We start from the raw sequence: 17776 nt of genomic DNA, 5'->3' as shown, positions 1-17776 counted from the left end.
GCAGCACAACAGTCAAATAGTGGAGTGGAGTAGGGGAACAGCAAACAGCCAATAAAGCAGCCCGCCCGCTCGCCTGCCCGCCACAATGGACCTACCTGTGTACACTAGATGGATGTGATGGAATGTACTGTCGTCCCTACATTTCAAGAAGAAGTAAGAATTGCAGTTGCAACAAAGCCTTGCTTGCCTACAAAGAGAGCAGCAATTTGGATTTGTTACTATGTTACCTAGAAGAATAACAAACTGTGCAAGGATGGAGGTTGTAGGAGCAAGGAGAAGTTGTCTGTAAAGTTGGTGGATGCCTATTTTCCATTTTGCAGTCCCTTGTCTCCCTCTTGTGGCCTCCTGGAGGCAACTAGCTGTGCAAAAAAAAGACAGCCTGGCGGCCGGCTGTTGCAGTGTTGCCCTCTCAGGCAACACTGAGTGACTGACTGAGCCTCACCGTCTTATATAAAGTTCAGACGGAACTTTGCACGTGTCATAGTGGAGCCCTCAGGATTCCAGAGCCAGCTTTCTGACATCATAATGGGGCCTCAGAGATAAAAGCCTGGGCCCAGGCAGTGTTGGTCAGTGCTGCTCAGCAGGCAGCACTGGACTGGACTGGATTACAGCTGATACAAGGTGTGAAGGAACAAGGGGTGGCTGTGGGCATGCACTTGCTGCCGCTGCCAGTGTTTATCTGCATGGCAGCGGCATTTGGGCGTTGCCAGGAAGGCGTTTTTATGTAGATTCCTCCTCTTTCAGCACTGCATTGTGGTGCAAGCAAAAGAAGCAAATCCTGTCTGGCTTCCTCTCCGGCCTTTATTCACCTCCCGTGTAGCTGTGAGTGTGTGAGCCTGCAGGGCCCCATGGAATTGCCTAGAAGTAGGCTGAATCGCTGCAAGGGCTGAACAGCAGTATCGGGCAGGCTCGGGCAACGCGCGGCCCGTTCGGGTTATCGCTTCTCGGCCTTTTGGCTAAGATCAAGTGTAGTATCTGTTCTTATCAGTTTAATATCTGATACGTCCCCTATCTGGGGACCATATATTAAATGGATTTTTAGAACAGGGAGATGGAAATAGAGCTTGCTCTGTCCACTCCACGCATTGACCTGGTATTGCAGTATTTCCAGGACCGGTGCACCCTTTCCTTATGTGTTGACTAAAAGCAGATTCCAAAAGTGTTTTTTGTCTTTGCTATTGTTTCTGTCTTTCTGAAGGGATCTCCCCTTTTAATCCCATTATTTCAACACCTGTTGGACAATGCATGAGTGATAATGAGCTCATTGATTAAATGCAATTAATGAATAGATTGCCACCTCTTGTTGTGTGTCGTCTGTGTTTCTGTGTTTCCGGCATTTCACATTGGAACACCTCATTCACCTTCCTTGTCTTCTCTCCGCCCTCCCTTTTAGGTAAGTTAAAGAGCTGCACCTGAGCCAGCCACTGATTGATTGATTGATTGATTGATTGATTGATTGATTGATTGATTGATTGATTGATGCAGCACAACAGTCAAATAGTGGAGTGGAGTAGGGGAACAGCAAACAGCCAATAAAGCAGCCCGCCCGCTCGCCTGCCCGCCACAATGGACCTACCTGTGTACACTAGATGGATGTGATGGAATGTACTGTCGTCCCTACATTTCAAGAAGAAGTAAGAATTGCAGTTGCAACAAAGCCTTGCTTGCCTACAAAGAGAGCAGCAATTTGGATTTGTTACTATGTTACCTAGAAGAATAACAAACTGTGCAAGGATGGAGGTTGTAGGAGCAAGGAGAAGTTGTCTGTAAAGTTGGTGGATGCCTATTTTCCATTTTGCAGTCCCTTGTCTCCCTCTTGTGGCCTCCTGGAGGCAACTAGCTGTGCAAAAAAAAGACAGCCTGGCGGCCGGCTGTTGCAGTGTTGCCCTCTCAGGCAACACTGAGTGACTGACTGAGCCTCACCGTCTTATATAAAGTTCAGACGGAACTTTGCACGTGTCATAGTGGAGCCCTCAGGATTCCAGAGCCAGCTTTCTGACATCATAATGGGGCCTCAGAGATAAAAGCCTGGGCCCAGGCAGTGTTGGTCAGTGCTGCTCAGCAGGCAGCACTGGACTGGACTGGATTACAGCTGATACAAGGTGTGAAGGAACAAGGGGTGGCTGTGGGCATGCACTTGCTGCCGCTGCCAGTGTTTATCTGCATGGCAGCAGGGCATTTGGGCGTTGCCAGGAAGGCGTTTTTATGTAGATTCCTCCTCTTTCAGCACTGCATTGTGGTGCAAGCAAAAGAAGCAAATCCTGTCTGGCTTCCTCTCCGGCCTTTATTCACCTCCCGTGTAGCTGTGAGTGTGTGAGCCTGCAGGGCCCCATGGAATTGCCTAGAAGTAGGCTGAATCGCTGCAAGGGCTGAACAGCAGTATCGGGCAGGCTCGGGCAACGCGCGGCCCGTTCGGGTTATCGCTTCTCGGCCTTTTGGCTAAGATCAAGTGTAGTATCTGTTCTTATCAGTTTAATATCTGATACGTCCCCTATCTGGGGACCATATATTAAATGGATTTTTAGAACAGGGAGATGGAAATAGAGCTTGCTCTGTCCACTCCACGCATTGACCTGGTATTGCAGTATTTCCAGGACCGGTGCACCCTTTCCTTATGTGTTGACTAAAAGCAGATTCCAAAAGTGTTTTTTGTCTTTGCTATTGTTTCTGTCTTTCTGAAGGGATCTCCCCTTTTAATCCCATTATTTCAACACCTGTTGGACAATGCATGAGTGATAATGAGCTCATTGATTAAATGCAATTAATGAATAGATTGCCACCTCTTGTTGTGTGTCGTCTGTGTTTCTGTGTTTCCGGCATTTCACATTGGAACACCTCATTCACCTTCCTTGTCTTCTCTCCGCCCTCCCTTTTAGGTAAGTTAAAGAGCTGCACCTGAGCCAGCCACTGATTGATTGATTGATTGATTGATTGATTGATTGATTGATTGATTGATTGATTGATTGATGCAGCACAACAGTCAAATAGTGGAGTGGAGTAGGGGAACAGCAAACAGCCAATAAAGCAGCCCGCCCGCTCGCCTGCCCGCCACAATGGACCTACCTGTGTACACTAGATGGATGTGATGGAATGTACTGTCGTCCCTACATTTCAAGAAGAAGTAAGAATTGCAGTTGCAACAAAGCCTTGCTTGCCTACAAAGAGAGCAGCAATTTGGATTTGTTACTATGTTACCTAGAAGAATAACAAACTGTGCAAGGATGGAGGTTGTAGGAGCAAGGAGAAGTTGTCTGTAAAGTTGGTGGATGCCTATTTTCCATTTTGCAGTCCCTTGTCTCCCTCTTGTGGCCTCCTGGAGGCAACTAGCTGTGCAAAAAAAAGACAGCCTGGCGGCCGGCTGTTGCAGTGTTGCCCTCTCAGGCAACACTGAGTGACTGACTGAGCCTCACCGTCTTATATAAAGTTCAGACGGAACTTTGCACGTGTCATAGTGGAGCCCTCAGGATTCCAGAGCCAGCTTTCTGACATCATAATGGGGCCTCAGAGATAAAAGCCTGGGCCCAGGCAGTGTTGGTCAGTGCTGCTCAGCAGGCAGCACTGGACTGGACTGGATTACAGCTGATACAAGGTGTGAAGGAACAAGGGGTGGCTGTGGGCATGCACTTGCTGCCGCTGCCAGTGTTTATCTGCATGGCAGCAGGGCATTTGGGCGTTGCCAGGAAGGCGTTTTTATGTAGATTCCTCCTCTTTCAGCACTGCATTGTGGTGCAAGCAAAAGAAGCAAATCCTGTCTGGCTTCCTCTCCGGCCTTTATTCACCTCCCGTGTAGCTGTGAGTGTGTGAGCCTGCAGGGCCCCATGGAATTGCCTAGAAGTAGGCTGAATCGCTGCAAGGGCTGAACAGCAGTATCGGGCAGGCTCGGGCAACGCGCGGCCCGTTCGGGTTATCGCTTCTCGGCCTTTTGGCTAAGATCAAGTGTAGTATCTGTTCTTATCAGTTTAATATCTGATACGTCCCCTATCTGGGGACCATATATTAAATGGATTTTTAGAACAGGGAGATGGAAATAGAGCTTGCTCTGTCCACTCCACGCATTGACCTGGTATTGCAGTATTTCCAGGACCGGTGCACCCTTTCCTTATGTGTTGACTAAAAGCAGATTCCAAAAGTGTTTTATGTCTTTGCTATTGTTTCTGTCTTTCTGAAGGGATCTCCCCTTTTAATCCCATTATTTCAACACCTGTTGGACAATGCATGAGTGATAATGAGCTCATTGATTAAATGCAATTAATGAATAGATTGCCACCTCTTGTTGTGTGTCGTCTGTGTTTCTGTGTTTCCGGCATTTCACATTGGAACACCTCATTCACCTTCCTTGTCTTCTCTCCGCCCTCCCTTTTAGGTAAGTTAAAGAGCTGCACCTGAGCCAGCCACTGATTGATTGATTGATTGATTGATTGATTGATTGATTGATGCAGCACAACAGTCAAATAGTGGAGTGGAGTAGGGGAACAGCAAACAGCCAATAAAGCAGCCCGCCCGCTCGCCTGCCCGCCACAATGGACCTACCTGTGTACACTAGATGGATGTGATGGAATGTACTGTCGTCCCTACATTTCAAGAAGAAGTAAGAATTGCAGTTGCAACAAAGCCTTGCTTGCCTACAAAGAGAGCAGCAATTTGGATTTGTTACTATGTTACCTAGAAGAATAACAAACTGTGCAAGGATGGAGGTTGTAGGAGCAAGGAGAAGTTGTCTGTAAAGTTGGTGGATGCCTATTTTCCATTTTGCAGTCCCTTGTCTCCCTCTTGTGGCCTCCTGGAGGCAACTAGCTGTGCAAAAAAAAGACAGCCTGGCGGCCGGCTGTTGCAGTGTTGCCCTCTCAGGCAACACTGAGTGACTGACTGAGCCTCACCGTCTTATATAAAGTTCAGACGGAACTTTGCACGTGTCATAGTGGAGCCCTCAGGATTCCAGAGCCAGCTTTCTGACATCATAATGGGGCCTCAGAGATAAAAGCCTGGGCCCAGGCAGTGTTGGTCAGTGCTGCTCAGCAGGCAGCACTGGACTGGACTGGATTACAGCTGATACAAGGTGTGAAGGAACAAGGGGTGGCTGTGGGCATGCACTTGCTGCCGCTGCCAGTGTTTATCTGCATGGCAGCAGGGCATTTGGGCGTTGCCAGGAAGGCGTTTTTATGTAGATTCCTCCTCTTTCAGCACTGCATTGTGGTGCAAGCAAAAGAAGCAAATCCTGTCTGGCTTCCTCTCCGGCCTTTATTCACCTCCCGTGTAGCTGTGAGTGCGTGAGCCTGCAGGGCCCCATGGAATTGCCTAGAAGTAGGCTGAATCGCTGCAAGGGCTGAACAGCAGTATCGGGCAGGCTCGGGCAACGCGCGGCCCGTTCGGGTTATCGCTTCTCGGCCTTTTGGCTAAGATCAAGTGTAGTATCTGTTCTTATCAGTTTAATATCTGATACGTCCCCTATCTGGGGACCATATATTAAATGGATTTTTAGAACAGGGAGATGGAAATAGAGCTTGCTCTGTCCACTCCACGCATTGACCTGGTATTGCAGTATTTCCAGGACCGGTGCACCCTTTCCTTATGTGTTGACTAAAAGCAGATTCCAAAAGTGTTTTTTGTCTTTGCTATTGTTTCTGTCTTTCTGAAGGGATCTCCCCTTTTAATCCCATTATTTCAACACCTGTTGGACAATGCATGAGTGATAATGAGCTCATTGATTAAATGCAATTAATGAATAGATTGCCACCTCTTGTTGTGTGTCGTCTGTGTTTCTGTGTTTCCGGCATTTCACATTGGAACACCTCATTCACCTTCCTTGTCTTCTCTCCGCCCTCCCTTTTAGGTAAGTTAAAGAGCTGCACCTGAGCCAGCCACTGATTGATTGATTGATTGATTGATTGATTGATTGATTGATTGATTGATTGATTGATTGATTGATGCAGCACAACAGTCAAATAGTGGAGTGGAGTAGGGGAACAGCAAACAGCCAATAAAGCAGCCCGCCCGCTCGCCTGCCCGCCACAATGGACCTACCTGTGTACACTAGATGGATGTGATGGAATGTACTGTCGTCCCTACATTTCAAGAAGAAGTAAGAATTGCAGTTGCAACAAAGCCTTGCTTGCCTACAAAGAGAGCAGCAATTTGGATTTGTTACTATGTTACCTAGAAGAATAACAAACTGTGCAAGGATGGAGGTTGTAGGAGCAAGGAGAAGTTGTCTGTAAAGTTGGTGGATGCCTATTTTCCATTTTGCAGTCCCTTGTCTCCCTCTTGTGGCCTCCTGGAGGCAACTAGCTGTGCAAAAAAAAGACAGCCTGGCGGCCGGCTGTTGCAGTGTTGCCCTCTCAGGCAACACTGAGTGACTGACTGAGCCTCACCGTCTTATATAAAGTTCAGACGGAACTTTGCACGTGTCATAGTGGAGCCCTCAGGATTCCAGAGCCAGCTTTCTGACATCATAATGGGGCCTCAGAGATAAAAGCCTGGGCCCAGGCAGTGTTGGTCAGTGCTGCTCAGCAGGCAGCACTGGACTGGACTGGATTACAGCTGATACAAGGTGTGAAGGAACAAGGGGTGGCTGTGGGCATGCACTTGCTGCCGCTGCCAGTGTTTATCTGCATGGCAGCAGGGCATTTGGGCGTTGCCAGGAAGGCGTTTTTATGTAGATTCCTCCTCTTTCAGCACTGCATTGTGGTGCAAGCAAAAGAAGCAAATCCTGTCTGGCTTCCTCTCCGGCCTTTATTCACCTCCCGTGTAGCTGTGAGTGTGTGAGCCTGCAGGGCCCCATGGAATTGCCTAGAAGTAGGCTGAATCGCTGCAAGGGCTGAACAGCAGTATCGGGCAGGCTCGGGCAACGCGCGGCCCGTTCGGGTTATCGCTTCTCGGCCTTTTGGCTAAGATCAAGTGTAGTATCTGTTCTTATCAGTTTAATATCTGATACGTCCCCTATCTGGGGACCATATATTAAATGGATTTTTAGAACAGGGAGATGGAAATAGAGCTTGCTCTGTCCACTCCACGCATTGACCTGGTATTGCAGTATTTCCAGGACCGGTGCACCCTTTCCTTATGTGTTGACTAAAAGCAGATTCCAAAAGTGTTTTTTGTCTTTGCTATTGTTTCTGTCTTTCTGAAGGGATCTCCCCTTTTAATCCCATTATTTCAACACCTGTTGGACAATGCATGAGTGATAATGAGCTCATTGATTAAATGCAATTAATGAATAGATTGCCACCTCTTGTTGTGTGTCGTCTGTGTTTCTGTGTTTCCGGCATTTCACATTGGAACACCTCATTCACCTTCCTTGTCTTCTCTCCGCCCTCCCTTTTAGGTAAGTTAAAGAGCTGCACCTGAGCCAGCCACTGATTGATTGATTGATTGATTGATTGATTGATTGATGCAGCACAACAGTCAAATAGTGGAGTGGAGTAGGGGAACAGCAAACAGCCAATAAAGCAGCCCGCCCGCTCGCCTGCCCGCCACAATGGACCTACCTGTGTACACTAGATGGATGTGATGGAATGTACTGTCGTCCCTACATTTCAAGAAGAAGTAAGAATTGCAGTTGCAACAAAGCCTTGCTTGCCTACAAAGAGAGCAGCAATTTGGATTTGTTACTATGTTACCTAGAAGAATAACAAACTGTGCAAGGATGGAGGTTGTAGGAGCAAGGAGAAGTTGTCTGTAAAGTTGGTGGATGCCTATTTTCCATTTTGCAGTCCCTTGTCTCCCTCTTGTGGCCTCCTGGAGGCAACTAGCTGTGCAAAAAAAAGACAGCCTGGCGGCCGGCTGTTGCAGTGTTGCCCTCTCAGGCAACACTGAGTGACTGACTGAGCCTCACCGTCTTATATAAAGTTCAGACGGAACTTTGCACGTGTCATAGTGGAGCCCTCAGGATTCCAGAGCCAGCTTTCTGACATCATAATGGGGCCTCAGAGATAAAAGCCTGGGCCCAGGCAGTGTTGGTCAGTGCTGCTCAGCAGGCAGCACTGGACTGGACTGGATTACAGCTGATACAAGGTGTGAAGGAACAAGGGGTGGCTGTGGGCATGCACTTGCTGCCGCTGCCAGTGTTTATCTGCATGGCAGCAGGGCATTTGGGCGTTGCCAGGAAGGCGTTTTTATGTAGATTCCTGCTCTTTCAGCACTGCATTGTGGTGCAAGCAAAAGAAGCAAATCCTGTCTGGCTTCCTCTCCGGCCTTTATTCACCTCCCGTGTAGCTGTGAGTGTGTGAGCCTGCAGGGCCCCATGGAATTGCCTAGAAGTAGGCTGAATCGCTGCAAGGGCTGAACAGCAGTATCGGGCAGGCTCGGGCAACGCGCGGCCCGTTCGGGTTATCGCTTCTCGGCCTTTTGGCTAAGATCAAGTGTAGTATCTGTTCTTATCAGTTTAATATCTGATACGTCCCCTATCTGGGGACCATATATTAAATGGATTTTTAGAACAGGGAGATGGAAATAGAGCTTGCTCTGTCCACTCCACGCATTGACCTGGTATTGCAGTATTTCCAGGACCGGTGCACCCTTTCCTTATGTGTTGACTAAAAGCAGATTCCAAAAGTGTTTTTTGTCTTTGCTATTGTTTCTGTCTTTCTGAAGGGATCTCCCCTTTTAATCCCATTATTTCAACACCTGTTGGACAATGCATGAGTGATAATGAGCTCATTGATTAAATGCAATTAATGAATAGATTGCCACCTCTTGTTGTGTGTCGTCTGTGTTTCTGTGTTTCCGGCATTTCACATTGGAACACCTCATTCACCTTCCTTGTCTTCTCTCCGCCCTCCCTTTTAGGTAAGTTAAAGAGCTGCACCTGAGCCAGCCACTGATTGATTGATTGATTGATTGATTGATTGATTGATTGATTGATTGATGCAGCACAACAGTCAAATAGTGGAGTGGAGTAGGGGAACAGCAAACAGCCAATAAAGCAGCCCGCCCGCTCGCCTGCCCGCCACAATGGACCTACCTGTGTACACTAGATGGATGTGATGGAATGTACTGTCGTCCCTACATTTCAAGAAGAAGTAAGAATTGCAGTTGCAACAAAGCCTTGCTTGCCTACAAAGAGAGCAGCAATTTGGATTTGTTACTATGTTACCTAGAAGAATAACAAACTGTGCAAGGATGGAGGTTGTAGGAGCAAGGAGAAGTTGTCTGTAAAGTTGGTGGATGCCTATTTTCCATTTTGCAGTCCCTTGTCTCCCTCTTGTGGCCTCCTGGAGGCAACTAGCTGTGCAAAAAAAAGACAGCCTGGCGGCCGGCTGTTGCAGTGTTGCCCTCTCAGGCAACACTGAGTGACTGACTGAGCCTCACCGTCTTATATAAAGTTCAGACGGAACTTTGCACGTGTCATAGTGGAGCCCTCAGGATTCCAGAGCCAGCTTTCTGACATCATAATGGGGCCTCAGAGATAAAAGCCTGGGCCCAGGCAGTGTTGGTCAGTGCTGCTCAGCAGGCAGCACTGGACTGGACTGGATTACAGCTGATACAAGGTGTGAAGGAACAAGGGGTGGCTGTGGGCATGCACTTGCTGCCGCTGCCAGTGTTTATCTGCATGGCAGCAGGGCATTTGGGCGTTGCCAGGAAGGCGTTTTTATGTAGATTCCTCCTCTTTCAGCACTGCATTGTGGTGCAAGCAAAAGAAGCAAATCCTGTCTGGCTTCCTCTCCGGCCTTTATTCACCTCCCGTGTAGCTGTGAGTGTGTGAGCCTGCAGGGCCCCATGGAATTGCCTAGAAGTAGGCTGAATCGCTGCAAGGGCTGAACAGCAGTATCGGGCAGGCTCGGGCAACGCGCGGCCCGTTCGGGTTATCGCTTCTCGGCCTTTTGGCTAAGATCAAGTGTAGTATCTGTTCTTATCAGTTTAATATCTGATACGTCCCCTATCTGGGGACCATATATTAAATGGATTTTTAGAACAGGGAGATGGAAATAGAGCTTGCTCTGTCCACTCCACGCATTGACCTGGTATTGCAGTATTTCCAGGACCGGTGCACCCTTTCCTTATGTGTTGACTAAAAGCAGATTCCAAAAGTGTTTTTTGTCTTTGCTATTGTTTCTGTCTTTCTGAAGGGATCTCCCCTTTTAATCCCATTATTTCAACACCTGTTGGACAATGCATGAGTGATAATGAGCTCATTGATTAAATGCAATTAATGAATAGATTGCCACCTCTTGTTGTGTGTCGTCTGTGTTTCTGTGTTTCCGGCATTTCACATTGGAACACCTCATTCACCTTCCTTGTCTTCTCTCCGCCCTCCCTTTTAGGTAAGTTAAAGAGCTGCACCTGAGCCAGCCACTGATTGATTGATTGATTGATTGATTGATTGATTGATTGATTGATTGATTGATTGATTGATTGATTGATTGATTGATGCAGCACAACAGTCAAATAGTGGAGTGGAGTAGGGGAACAGCAAACAGCCAATAAAGCAGCCCGCCCGCTCGCCTGCCCGCCACAATGGACCTACCTGTGTACACTAGATGGATGTGATGGAATGTACTGTCGTCCCTACATTTCAAGAAGAAGTAAGAATTGCAGTTGCAACAAAGCCTTGCTTGCCTACAAAGAGAGCAGCAATTTGGATTTGTTACTATGTTACCTAGAAGAATAACAAACTGTGCAAGGATGGAGGTTGTAGGAGCAAGGAGAAGTTGTCTGTAAAGTTGGTGGATGCCTATTTTCCATTTTGCAGTCCCTTGTCTCCCTCTTGTGGCCTCCTGGAGGCAACTAGCTGTGCAAAAAAAAGACAGCCTGGCGGCCGGCTGTTGCAGTGTTGCCCTCTCAGGCAACACTGAGTGACTGACTGAGCCTCACCGTCTTATATAAAGTTCAGACGGAACTTTGCACGTGTCATAGTGGAGCCCTCAGGATTCCAGAGCCAGCTTTCTGACATCATAATGGGGCCTCAGAGATAAAAGCCTGGGCCCAGGCAGTGTTGGTCAGTGCTGCTCAGCAGGCAGCACTGGACTGGACTGGATTACAGCTGATACAAGGTGTGAAGGAACAAGGGGTGGCTGTGGGCATGCACTTGCTGCCGCTGCCAGCAGGGCCGCCATCAGGGGGGGACTGGGGGTACTGCAGTGAGGGGCCCGGGCATAAATTTTAAAAAAAGGGGCCCGCACTCTGCCGCTGGAATTAATATCCTCACGGCAGTGTGACTCTTACGATTTCATTTCGGTGAAAGGAACAGGTCCCATCACGAAGGAGGGGCCCGTTCATTACATCAGAATAAAATCGTAAGGGCCCGCTGGAGAGTGACATGTGCCTGCCCCTCCTCCTCCGCAACAGTGTGACAGCGTGTGGGGAGGAGACAAGGGGTGGAGACATCACAGTAGCGGGAGTTATGAGCTCAGCCTCGGAGGATACGTCCAGCAGCAGAAGCAGCAGTCTTCTTCTTCTTCAGACACAGTGAGTACTAACTTATGTCTGTGTCCGGCTGCTGCTGCCCGGAGCCTCCTGAAAAAATCTCCTCCTGCCCCCATAGAAAGTAAATATCTTACCCACCTCTGTATTATGTTAACACCGCAGCATAGGATTGTATCAGCTCTGCGGCTCTTATCTCCCGTCCTGTGTAACATGTGACAATAAACCTGTCTTCTCCCTCTGTTTACACAGGACAGGAGAAAAGAGCCGTCGTGGAGCTGATAGTGATACAATCCTATGCTGCAGTGTAAACTAATACAGACGTGCTTTCTATGGGGAGGGGGTAGAGTTAGATGATAATGGGGGCAGGGAGATGATAATGGGGGCAGGGAGATGATAATGGGGGCAGGGAGATGATAATAGGGCAGGGAGATGATAATGGGGGCAGGGAGATGATAATGGGGGCAGGGAGATGATAATGGGGGCAGGGAGATGATAATGGGGGCAGGGAGATGATAATAGGGCAGGGAGATGATAATGGGGGCAGGGAGATGATAATGGGGGCAGGGAGATGATAATGGGGGCAGGGAGATGATAATGGGGGCAGGGAGATGATAATGGGGGTAGAGTTAGATTATAATGGGGGCAGGGAGATGATAATGGGGGCAGGGAGACGATAATGGGGGCAGGGAGATGATAATGGGGGCAGGGAGATGATAATAGGGCAGGGAGATGATAATGGGGGCAGGGAGATGATAATGGGGGCAGGGAGATGATAATAGGGCAGGGAGATGATAATGGGGGCAGGGAGATGATAATGGGGGCAGGGAGATGATAATGGGGGCAGGGAGATGATAATGGGGGCAGCGAGATGATAATGGGGGCAGATAGATGATAATGGGGGCAGGGAGATGATAATGGGGGCAGGGAGATGATAATGGGGGCAGGGAGATGATAATGGGGCAGGGAGATGATAATGGGGCAGGGAGATGATAATGGGGGCAGGGAGATGATAATGGGGGCAGGGAGATGATAATGGGGGCACTAATGAGCGGCAGCACTGAAAACAGAACATGGCGGGCGCACTACAAAACACCCCCACATGTTCTGTCTTCAGTGCCTGAACCGCCGCTCATTAGTGCAGCGCCAACTGCATCACCTCGTGCTGACCGCGTGCGGGGCGGGGCAATGGTTGTATTACACAGCCGCAGTCCCACTCTATAAAGGCAGAGATGAAAGAAACCTCTCATCTCCACCGCTATACCCCTGAATGCTGCAATCAAAGATGACTGCAGCATTCAGGGGAAAATAAGAAGGGGGGATGCCCCTTGGATCACGTCACAGGAATCCCTGTGACGCGATTGAGGGACATACCATATATGGGCAGACAGCCCAAGGTCCAATGAAGGACCCCAGGGCTGTCTTACCATATTTCCTGTTAGGGCATACTCAGGTCTGTCCTAACAACTGCCTGTGTACTATGCGTATATAGATATATACCAGTACATTAAAGTTTCAAAAAGAAAGTAAAAACATAAAGTAATGTTAAATTTTAAAAAAATACACATACACCTTTTTTACAAAACACATTAAAATAAGTCTCAATACATAAAATATACACATTCATTATTGGCGCGGCTGTAATAACCTGCACAACAATTTTTTTGCATCATTTATGATGTGTACGTTGTAAAAAATAAAATAAAAACTTCTTTCACTTATTAATGTGGGGCACGAGGTATTATGAATTTTGAACCTCCATGTGCCTCACATTAATAGTAATTAACCCCATCATGTACCTTACACATTAACCCTTTATAATTGAGGAACATGATGGGGTTAATTACTATTAATGTGAGGCACATGGAGGTTAAATTTGCCATCACACCTCGCGCCTCACATAAGAAATGGAAGAACTGTTTTGTTTTTTTATTACTGTTGGCAAAGTATCGCTTTGTTATCGAAATCGCAATACTACACAAAGCATCGGTACCGAAGTCCAAATTCTGGTATCGTGACATCCCTCCACTGGAGGAGGCATTATACAATGGGGGGGGGGGTAATAATTGGGTGAAAAGTGATGATATCTGAAGGGAGGGGAGAAATTATACATGGGGAGGGGTAGAGGAAGGAGAGAGTATACCTGGGTAGGGGGAGAAAGCTTATACCGGAGGCATAGTTAGCAACAGTCCTGAATTTGCAGGGACTGTCCTGAATCTAAAGAGGCAGTCCCGGCAAATTACTGTCCCAGACGTGTCTCAGCCACTGCCATATTCAATTGTATCTGCGTCCACAGGATGCAGATACAATTGAATACTATGGCAGAGCAGGAAAGTATCAGCTTCCTGCTCTGCCATTCACCCATCCAGGAGCGAAATCCCCGGCCAGAGAGTTGCCGACACTCTGGTCGGGGATTCCTCTCCTAGAGGTAGCCCCTGAGGTCACTGTCCATATATGGACAGTGAGGTCAGGGTCTCCTCCTGGACTGGAATCCCCTGTAGAGAGTGCCACACACTCCCCTGTAGTCAGCGCCGAACATACCCCCTGTAGATAGCGCCACACACACACACCCCTGTAGATAGTGTCACACACTGCCCCCTGTAGATAGCACCACACAATCCCATGTAGATAGCGCCACACAATCCCATGTAGATAGCGCCACACCCACCCTGTAGATAGCGCCACACACCCCCCTGTAGATAGCGCCTCACCCACCCCTGCAGATAGCGCCACACACAGCCCCCTGTAGATAGCGCTACACACAGATAACGTGTGTGCAGCGTGTGAAGAGAATGCAAAAGCATCATCCAGACATGCCCGTGGCGGTGGGAGATCTTAGGGACTACATTTTGGTGAGTGACTCTGCTGTGTATAGGGCTTCAGTGCAATGATTTTTGTTTATATTGCCCTCCTACACCCTGACAGATTCTACATACACACACACACACACATACACACACACTCACTTTCCCTTTTTGCCCCCCACAGAGCCGCTGTCTCTTGTCTCTTCCTTGTCACTCCACAGAGCCCCTGTGAGGTTACGTCTCCCCCCTGGCTACCACTGCTACCTTCAGTTCTCCCAGCCCTGGGACTTAGTTTCTCCCCTTTGCCCTCCGACACCCACCTCCTGTCTCTGCCCTGCTCCTCCAAAGAGTTTTATTTTTAATGTGCCCTACCTCCCGCCCCTTTACATTTCACCCCCCCTCCTAATAACGAGGGGGGCGGGGGCCCAGACTCATTGGCAGTATGGGGCCCAGAAATTCCTGATGGCAGCCCTGGCTGCCAGTGTTTATCTGCATGGCAGCAGGGCATTTGGGCGTTGCCAGGAAGGCGTTTTTATGTAGATTCCTCCTCTTTCAGCACTGCATTGTGGTGCAAGCAAAAGAAGCAAATCCTGTCTGGCTTCCTCTCCGGCCTTTATTCACCTCCCGTGTAGCTGTGAGTGTGTGAGCCTGCAGGGCCCCATGGAATTGCCTAGAAGTAGGCTGAATCGCTGCAAGGGCTGAACAGCAGTATCGGGCAGGCTCGGGCAACGCGCGGCCCGTTCGGGTTATCGCTTCTCGGCCTTTTGGCTAAGATCAAGTGTAGTATCTGTTCTTATCAGTTTAATATCTGATACGTCCCCTATCTGGGGACCATATATTAAATGGATTTTTAGAACAGGGAGATGGAAATAGAGCTTGCTCTGTCCACTCCACGCATTGACCTGGTATTGCAGTATTTCCAGGACCGGTGCACCCTTTCCTTATGTGTTGACTAAAAGCAGATTCCAAAAGTGTTTTTTGTCTTTGCTATTGTTTCTGTCTTTCTGAAGGGATCTCCCCTTTTAATCCCATTATTTCAACACCTGTTGGACAATGCATGAGTGATAATGAGCTCATTGATTAAATGCAATTAATGAATAGATTGCCACCTCTTGTTGTGTGTCGTCTGTGTTTCTGTGTTTCCGGCATTTCACATTGGAACACCTCATTCACCTTCCTTGTCTTCTCTCCGCCCTCCCTTTTAGGTAAGTTAAAGAGCTGCACCTGAGCCAGCCACTGATTGATTGATTGATTGATTGATTGATTGATTGATTGATTGATTGATTGATGCAGCACAACAGTCAAATAGTGGAGTGGAGTAGGGGAACAGCAAACAGCCAATAAAGCAGCCCGCCCGCTCGCCTGCCCGCCACAATGGACCTACCTGTGTACACTAGATGGATGTGATGGAATGTACTGTCGTCCCTACATTTCAAGAAGAAGTAAGAATTGCAGTTGCAACAAAGCCTTGCTTGCCTACAAAGAGAGCAGCAATTTGGATTTGTTACTATGTTACCTAGAAGAATAACAAACTGTGCAAGGATGGAGGTTGTAGGAGCAAGGAGAAGTTGTCTGTAAAGTTGGTGGATGCCTATTTTCCATTTTGCAGTCCCTTGTCTCCCTCTTGTGGCCTCCTGGAGGCAACTAGCTGTGCAAAAAAAAGACAGCCTGGCGGCCGGCTGTTGCAGTGTTGCCCTCTCAGGCAACACTGAGTGACTGACTGAGCCTCACCGTCTTATATAAAGTTCAGACGGAACTTTGCACGTGTCATAGTGGAGCCCTCAGGATTCCAGAGCCAGCTTTCTGACATCATAATGGGGCCTCAGAGATAAAAGCCTGGGCCCAGGCAGTGTTGGTCAGTGCTGCTCAGCAGGCAGCACTGGACTGGACTGGATTACAGCTGATACAAGGTGTGAAGGAACAAGGGGTGGCTGTGGGCATGCACTTGCTGCCGCTGCCAGTGTTTATCTGCATGGCAGCAGGGCATTTGGGCGTTGCCAGGAAGGCGTTTTTATGTAGATTCCTCCTCTTTCAGCACTGCATTGTGGTGCAAGCAAAAGAAGCAAATCCTGTCTGGCTTCCTCTCCGGCCTTTATTCACCTCCCGTGTAGCTGTGAGTGTGTGAGCCTGCAGGGCCCCATGGAATTGCCTAGAAGTAGGCTGAATCGCTGCAAGGGCTGAACAGCAGTATCGGGCAGGCTCGGGCAACGCGCGGCCCTTTCGGGTTATCGCTTCTCGGCCTTTTGGCTAAGATCAAGTGTAGTATCTGTTCTTATCAGTTTAATATCTGATACGTCCCCTATCTGGGGACCATATATTAAATGGATTTTTAGAACAGGGAGATGGAAATAGAGCTTGCTCTGTCCACTCCACGCATTGACCTGGTATTGCAGTATTTCCAGGACCGGTGCACCCTTTCCTTATGTGTTGACTAAAAGCAGATTCCAAAAGTGTTTTTTGTCTTTGCTATTGTTTCTGTCTTTCTGAAGGGATCTCCCCTTTTAATCCCATTATTTCAACACCTGTTGGACAATGCATGAGTGATAATGAGCTCATTGATTAAATGCAATTAATGAATAGATTGCCACCTCTTGTTGTGTGTCGTCTGTGTTTCTGTGTTTCCGGCATTTCACATTGGAACACCTCATTCACCTTCCTTGTCTTCTCTCCGCCCTCCCTTTTAGGTAAGTTAAAGAGCTGCACCTGAGCCAGCCACTGATTGATTGATTGATTGATTGATTGATTGATTGATTGATTGATTGATGCAGCACAACAGTCAAATAGTGGAGTGGAGTAGGGGAACAGCAAACAGCCAATAAAGCAGCCCGCCCGCTCGCCTGCCCGCCACAATGGACCTACCTGTGTACACTAGATGGATGTGATGGAATGTACTGTCGTCCCTACATTTCAAGAAGAAGTAAGAATTGCAGTTGCAACAAAGCCTTGCTTGCCTACAAAGAGAGCAGCAATTTGGATTTGTTACTATGTTACCTAGAAGAATAACAAACTGTGCAAGGATGGAGGTTGTAGGAGCAAGGAGAAGTTGTCTGTAAAGTTGGTGGATGCCTATTTTCCATTTTGCAGTCCCTTGTCTCCCTCTTGTGGCCTCCTGGAGGCAACTAGCTGTGCAAAAAAAAGACAGCCTGGCGGCCGGCTGTTGCAGTGTTGCCCTCTCAGGCAACACTGAGTGACTGACTGAGCCTCACCGTCTTATATAAAGTTCAGACGGAACTTTGCACGTGTCATAGTGGAGCCCTCAGGATTCCAGAGCCAGCTTTCTGACATCATAATGGGGCCTCAGAGATAAAAGCCTGGGCCCAGGCAGTGTTGGTCAGTGCTGCTCAGCAGGCAGCACTGGACTGGACTGGATTACAGCTGATACAAGGTGTTAAGGAACAAGGGGTGGCTGTGGGCATGCACTTGCTGCCGCTGCCAGTGTTTATCTGCATGGCAGCAGGGCATTTGGGCGTTGCCAGGAAGGCGTTTTTATGTAGATTCCTCCTCTTTCAGCACTGCATTGTGGTGCAAGCAAAAGAAGCAAATCCTGTCTGGCTTCCTCTCCGGCCTTTATTCACCTCCCGTGTAGCTGTGAGTGTGTGAGCCTGCAGGGCCCC

General features: G+C 48.3%; 9 non-coding genes across 9 annotated transcripts; all 9 read left to right on the top strand.

The window, feature by feature from the left end:
• Positions 1-936: 936 nt before the first annotated feature.
• Positions 937-1127, top strand: LOC142709476 (U2 spliceosomal RNA). Its single transcript, XR_012869035.1, has one exon. It is a non-coding gene; the product is annotated as a U2 spliceosomal RNA (small nuclear RNA).
• Positions 1128-2419: 1292 nt separating this feature from the next.
• Positions 2420-2610, top strand: LOC142709475 (U2 spliceosomal RNA). Its single transcript, XR_012869034.1, has one exon. It is a non-coding gene; the product is annotated as a U2 spliceosomal RNA (small nuclear RNA).
• Positions 2611-3906: 1296 nt separating this feature from the next.
• On the top strand, positions 3907-4097 carry LOC142709474 (U2 spliceosomal RNA). The gene has a single exon (XR_012869033.1). It is a non-coding gene; the product is annotated as a U2 spliceosomal RNA (small nuclear RNA).
• Positions 4098-5373: 1276 nt separating this feature from the next.
• LOC142709473 (U2 spliceosomal RNA) lies at positions 5374-5564 on the top strand. Its single transcript, XR_012869032.1, has one exon. It is a non-coding gene; the product is annotated as a U2 spliceosomal RNA (small nuclear RNA).
• A 1300-nt stretch (positions 5565-6864) lies between these two features.
• LOC142709472 (U2 spliceosomal RNA) lies at positions 6865-7055 on the top strand. The gene has a single exon (XR_012869031.1). It is a non-coding gene; the product is annotated as a U2 spliceosomal RNA (small nuclear RNA).
• Positions 7056-8327: 1272 nt separating this feature from the next.
• On the top strand, positions 8328-8518 carry LOC142709470 (U2 spliceosomal RNA). The gene has a single exon (XR_012869029.1). It is a non-coding gene; the product is annotated as a U2 spliceosomal RNA (small nuclear RNA).
• A 1284-nt stretch (positions 8519-9802) lies between these two features.
• Positions 9803-9993, top strand: LOC142709469 (U2 spliceosomal RNA). Its single transcript, XR_012869028.1, has one exon. It is a non-coding gene; the product is annotated as a U2 spliceosomal RNA (small nuclear RNA).
• A 4917-nt stretch (positions 9994-14910) lies between these two features.
• On the top strand, positions 14911-15101 carry LOC142709468 (U2 spliceosomal RNA). The gene has a single exon (XR_012869027.1). It is a non-coding gene; the product is annotated as a U2 spliceosomal RNA (small nuclear RNA).
• A 1288-nt stretch (positions 15102-16389) lies between these two features.
• On the top strand, positions 16390-16580 carry LOC142709467 (U2 spliceosomal RNA). Its single transcript, XR_012869026.1, has one exon. It is a non-coding gene; the product is annotated as a U2 spliceosomal RNA (small nuclear RNA).
• Positions 16581-17776: the final 1196 nt, after the last annotated feature.

The sequence above is a fragment of the Rhinoderma darwinii genome, unplaced genomic scaffold (genome assembly GCF_050947455.1).
Source record: "Rhinoderma darwinii isolate aRhiDar2 unplaced genomic scaffold, aRhiDar2.hap1 Scaffold_4099, whole genome shotgun sequence".
NCBI classification, from domain to species: Eukaryota; Metazoa; Chordata; class Amphibia; order Anura; family Rhinodermatidae; genus Rhinoderma; species Rhinoderma darwinii.
Note: the sequence above shows the minus strand (reverse complement) of the source record. Positions and strands in the feature narration are given on the sequence as shown.